Source organism: Myotis brandtii, unplaced genomic scaffold (assembly GCF_000412655.1).
Source record: "Myotis brandtii unplaced genomic scaffold, ASM41265v1 scaffold982, whole genome shotgun sequence".
Taxonomy (NCBI): Eukaryota; Metazoa; Chordata; class Mammalia; order Chiroptera; family Vespertilionidae; genus Myotis; species Myotis brandtii.
The window spans coordinates 29,159-35,557 of NW_005372084.1; positions in this window are offsets into that span (position 1 = coordinate 29,159).

The following is a 6,399-nucleotide window of genomic DNA, read 5'->3' on the forward strand; positions in this document are numbered from 1 at the left end:
AAAGAAAGAAAGGAAGGAAGAAAGAAAGAAAGAAAGAAAGAAAGAAAGAAAGAAAGAAAGAAAGAAAGAAAGAAAGAAAGAAAGGAAGGAGGAAAGAAAGAAAGAAGAAAGAAAGAAAAAAGAAAGAAGAAAGAAAGAAGAAAGAAAGAATCTTGAAAACATTCAAATAAATATAAGAAATCATTCAAAATGATGTTAATTGCTGGGACAGGTTGGATGGAGAGAGATGAAGAAGGGTATAGTGGGGATAAATGGTAATGGATAGAGACTTGACTTGGGGTAGTGAATGCACAATACAATATATAGATGATATGCTGTGGAATTGTGCAAGTGAAATCTGTATTACTTTGTTAACCAGTGTCACCCTAATAAATTCAATAAAAAGTAAAAAAACATTGAATATATGATTTTTTTAAATGATGTTAACTACTAATTTAAAAACATGGAGTCCAAAAGACAGTGGAACAACATTTTTAAAGCACCAAGAAAGAAAAAAAATCAGAATTTTATAATCAGTGAAATTATCCTTCAAAAGTAAAAGTGAACTAAAAACCTTTTCATGTAAATAAAGCTAACATGACTAGGAGCCCAGAACTTATACTATAAGAAATGGTAAAAGAAGTTCTTCAAGCTGAAAAGAAATCATACTGGACTGAAACTCAAATCTACATGAAGGAAAAGCAAATATGAGATGAAGTATCTGGATACATTTAAAACACATTCTCCATTCAATTTATTCAAAATAGTAGATTTGATTGTTTAAAGCAAATATTATGACATTATACCTCTGAGTCCATAGTGACTGTAGATGCAATAGTTGTGAGAAGTACGGCATAAATGAGGGGCAGAGAGTGCAGAAGCACGCCTAGACAGCCGCAGGTTTTCAGGGCTGTGAGAAGCAGTACAGGGTTCACTCTAACTCGACCATGAAAAATTAAGATGCACATTACAATCCTGTGATTTACCACAATACAAATAATACTAAAAATAATACCATTAGATAATATAAAATTGATTTCTGAGAACATATTCAAATAATCCAAAAGAAGTAAAAGAGAGAGAGAGAGAGCAGAGGAGAAATATAGAAAATGTTAGATCTTAATTTAAAATACAAATAATTATATTAATTGTTTTTTATTGAATTTATTGGGGTTACATTGGTTAATAAAATTATATAGGTTTTAGGTATGAAATTCTACAATACATCATCTGTATATTGCATTGTGTGTTCACCACTCCAAGTCAAGTCTCCTTCCTTCACCATCTATCCTCCTTTACTCTCTTCTACTCCCTCCACACCCACTTCTCTCTGGCAATCACCATACTGTTATTCATGTCCATAAGTCTTTTTTTTTCTTTGCTTAATCCCTTCACTCTTCTCACCCAGCCCCCAACTCCCACCCCTCTGACAGCTGACAGTCTAAAATCTCCAATTAAAAGGCAGAAATTATTAGAATAGGTAAAGAGGCATATTCCAACATATACTATCTACAAAAGGTGTCCTAGTATATAAATACTAGAGGCCCAGTGCACAAAATTCATGCACTAGAGGGGGGGGGGTCCCTCAGCCGGGCCTGCACCCTCTTGCAGTCTAGGACCCCTCAGGGGATGTTCACCTGCCAATTTAAGCCCACTCCCCATGGGGAATGGGCCTAAGCCGGCAGGCAGACATCCCTCTTGCAGAATCAGACCCCTCACTCCTTATTGCCCACCTACTCGCTACTTCTTACCACTCGGCTCACTGCTCCTTCCTTAGAGCTGCTGCGGAGGTGGGAGAGGCTCCAGCCACCACTACTGCACTCACTAGCAGTGAGCTAGGCTTCTGGCTGAGCGGAGTTCCCACTGTGGGAGCACACTGACTACAGGGGACAGCTTCTGCATTGAGCGTCTGCCCCATGCTGGTCAGTGCGCATCATAGCGACAGGTTGTTCTGGTCGTTCCACTGTGATGGTTGCTTAGGCTTTTATTATATAGATACAGAATAGTTGAAAGCATATGGATAAAGTTACACCAGGCAAATGGTATTAACAAAATGTTGACGTGGCTACATTATTATTATGTAACTAGAGGTCCAGTGCATGAAAATTCATGCACTGGCGGGGGGGTCCCTCAGCCCAGCCTGCCACCTCTCACAGTCTGGGAGCCCTCAGGGTCAGGAGGCGACCCGGCGATCAGGGGAAGGCGACGCCCCATCACACCTCTGCTGCTGCCACTGTGGCTAGGAATTCCAGTACTATGTTGAATAAGAGTGATGAAAGCGGACATCCCTGTCTTGTTCCTGTTATTAGAGGAAATGGTGTTAGTTTTTGCCCATCAAGTGTGATGCAGGCTGTAGGTTTGTCACATAATGCTTTTATTATGTTGAGGTATGATCCCTCTACTCCCACTTTGCTGAGAGGTTTTATCAAGAAAGTGTTGGATTTTGTCAAATGCCTTTTCTGCATCAGTTGATATGATTATGTGATTTCTGTCTCTCAATTTGTTTATGTGATATGTCACATTTATTGATTTGTGGATATTTTACCAGCTTTGCATCCCTGGAATGCATCCCACTTGATCATGGTGTATGATCTTTCTAATGTAATGCTGGATCTGATTTGCTAGGATTTTGTTGAGGATTTTAGCATCTATGTTCATCAGGGATATTGGCCTGAAGTTTTCTTTATTGCAGTGTCTTTATCTGATTTTGGGATTTGGGTAATGCTGGCTTCATAGAAAGATCTTGGAAGTGTGTGTAAATATATGGATCATGTTTTTATTTATCCATTTAGCTACCCTATGTCTTTTGATTCAAGCATATAATTCATTTACATTTAAGGTTATTATTGATAGGTACTTGTTTATCGACATTTTTATTCTTTATGCCTGTGTTCCTTCTAATTCTATTTCTTCTTTCTACAGCAGTCCTGTTATCATTTCTTGCATTTTTGGCTTGGGGCAATAAACTCCCTTAGCCCTTTTTTTTGTCTTTGAAGCTTCCTCTCTAAAATTAATAAAAATATATTTTTTAAAAATATCAGCCTATTCATGTTTCTTGATTCTTCCTGATTGAGTTTTGGAAGGTTGTATTTTTCTAGGAACATTTCCATTTTTTCAAGGTTGTCCAGTTTGTTGGAGTAGAGTTCTTCGTAGTATTTTTTTACAATCATTTTTATGTCTGTGGGGTCGGTTGCTAATTCACCTCTTTCATTTCTGATTTTATTTATTCGGGTCCTCTCTCCTTGTTTCTTGGTGAGCCTGGCTAGAGTTTCATCAATCATATTTATCCTTTCAAAGACCCAGCTCTTGGTTTTATTGATCTTATGTATTGTTGTTTTTTGTTTTTTGGTCTCTATGTCATTTATTTCCACTCAGATATTTATTATTTCCTTCCTTCTCATTACTGTGGGCTTTTCTTGTTGTGCTCTTTCTAATTCTTTGAGTTATAGAGTTAGATGATTTATTACCATTTTTTCTTGCTTTTTGAGGTAGGCCTAAGGAGCTATGAACTTGCTTCTCAGGACTGCTTTCATTGTGTCCCATAGATTTTTTTGGACTGTTATGTTTTAATTGTCATTTATTTCCAGGATGCTTTTTTATTTCATCTTTGATCTCTTTGGTAACCCAATCATTGCTTAATAGCATCCTATTTAGCCTCCAAGTGTTTGATTATTTTCATTATTTTTATTGTAGTTGATTTCTAATTTTATGCCACTGTGATGTGAGAAGATGCTTGGTATGATTTCTAGCTTCTTGAATTTGAAAAGACTTTGCCTGTGTCCCAATATGTGGTCTGTCTTTGAAAATGTCCCATGTGCACTTGAGAAGAATGCATATTTGGTACCATTGGGGTAAAATGTTCTGAAGATGTCAATTAAGTCCATCTGATCTAGTGAGTCATTTAGGATTGCTGTTTCCATGCTGATTTTTTCTTTAGAGGATTTATCCAGTGGTGTCAATTGGGGTATTAATGCCCCCTACTATGATTTTATAGTGGTTTATCTCTCCCTTGGTATCTTCCAGAAGTGTTTGTTTGTTTGTTTGTTGTTGTTGTTTTTTAATGTATTTGGGTACTCCTGTATTGGGTGCATATATGTTTACAAGAGTTATATCCTCTTGTTGAATTGCTCCCTTTAGTATTATGAAGTGCCCCTTCTTATCTCTTATTATGGCCTTCACTTTGAGGTTTAATTTGTCGTCTATAAGTATTGCTACCCCAGCTTTTTTCTCATTTCCATTTGCCTGAAAAAATTTTTTTCATCCCTTCACTATCAGTCTGTGTGAATCCTTTGTTCTGAGGTGGGTCTCCTGTAGACTGTAAATATATGGATCATGTTTTTATTTATCCATTTAGCTACCCTATGTCTTTTGATTCAAGCATATAATTCATTTACATTTAAGGTTATTATTGATAGGTACTTGTTTATCTACATTTTTATTCTTTATGCCTGTGTTCCTTCTAATTCTATTTCTTCTTTCTACAGCAGTCCTGTTATCATTTCTTGCATTTTTGGCTTGGGGCAATAAACTCCCTTAGCCCTTTTTTTTGTCTTTGAAGCTTCCTCTCTAAAATTAATAAAAATATATTTTTTAAAATGAGTATCAATCTTAGCAAACTCTTTCAAACAATTGAAATGTTCAATTACTTTCAACTTCTTTTGTGAAAAAGGAATAATTCTGATTCCAAAACTTCGAAAAGATATTACAAGAAAATAATACTATCAGCCAATAACCCTTAGGACCTTAGCCATTAATGAAATATTAGTAAATAAAATCCATCTATGATAATATGTCATGACCAAGTGGAGTCTATTTCAGAAATTCTGTGTCAGTTTAACATACAAAATTAATCAATATAATTTAGCATGTTATCAAAATAAAGAATTATTTGATTGTTTCAATAAATACAAAAATATATTGATAAATAACAACTTCCAATCAAGTTAAAAACTCTCCATAAAATAGGATTAAGAGGACATTTTTTTCAATTTGATAAAAATCACTTATAAAAAACCTTCCAAATAACATTTTACTTAATAATGAATCACTGCACAGATTTCCTCTAAACTTGGGAATGAGAAAAGAATAAACACTTCATCATTTTCATTTAATATTTAACCAGATGTCCTAGCCATTATAATGAATAAATAAACCAATAGCAGAAAGATGAAAGAGGAAGAAATAAAACTCTCTTTATCCACAAATGACATGATTGTTTATGTAGAAAATCCTAAGGAATCTATAAAGTGGCTTTAAAAACGAATTAAATTTAGTATAGGCCTGGTCAGTGTTGTTCAGTGGTTAGAGATTCAGCCCTAGAACCAAAGGGTTACGGGTTTGATTCATGGTCAAGGTCACTTACCTGGGTTGCAGGTTTGATCCCTGGGCATAGTAGGGCCCTTGCTTGCTGGAGGCAACCAATGGATGTGTCTCTGTAACATAGATGTTTCTCTCTCTCTTCCCCTCCCTCATTCCCACTCTCTAAAAAAAGATCAATGGAAAAAAATCCTTCGGTGAGGATTAACAACAACAACAACAAAATAGTATATTCACAGAGTCTAAAGTTATTAAATAACAATAAATTATATTGGTATATGCAGTGGTAGGCAAACTGTGGCTTGGCAAACTGCGGCTCGTGAGCCACATGTGGCTCTTTCACCCCTTGAGTATGGATCTTACACAAAATACTGGCTCTTCCACAAAATACCCACTTCTGCGCATGGGCCATGAAGTTTCAATCGCACTGTATGTGAGCATCCGCACGTGGCATTTTGTGGAAGAGCCACACTCAAGGGGCCAAAGAGCCGCATGTGGCTTGCAAGCCGTGGTTTGCCGACCACAGGTATAAAGTAACAGAAATATTTGGAAAATAAAATTTTAAAAATAATTTTACAAAAACTTCAAATTTCTGACATACTTAAGGAATAACTATAACAAAATACATGCATGGTCCTTCAGTGAAAGCTCTAAAACAGTACAGAGAAAAAATGTAGAACAGAATAAATGGAGAGACATAATATGTATATAGATTTGAATTATTAATATTAAGATGCATATTTTACCTTAATTGATCTATAAAGTCAATGCAATCCTCCTTGTAACTTTTTTATTAATTTTTGAAAGATTTGTATAGAAACTAATTAATTTAAAGTTGATATGAAAATGTAAAAAGAAATGGAGGAAAGCAAACTACTGGATATAGAGTTTAAAACAACACTTTTAAGGTTTTTCAAGAATTTTCTAGAAACCGCCGATAAACTTAATGAGACCCTCAAGAAATCTAGTGAGACCCTTGATGTTGTGATAAAGGACCAACTAGAAATTAAGCATACACTGAGTGAAATAAAAAATATTATACAGACTCCCAACAGCAGACCAGAGGATCGCAAGAATCAAGTCAAAGATTTGAAATACGAAGAA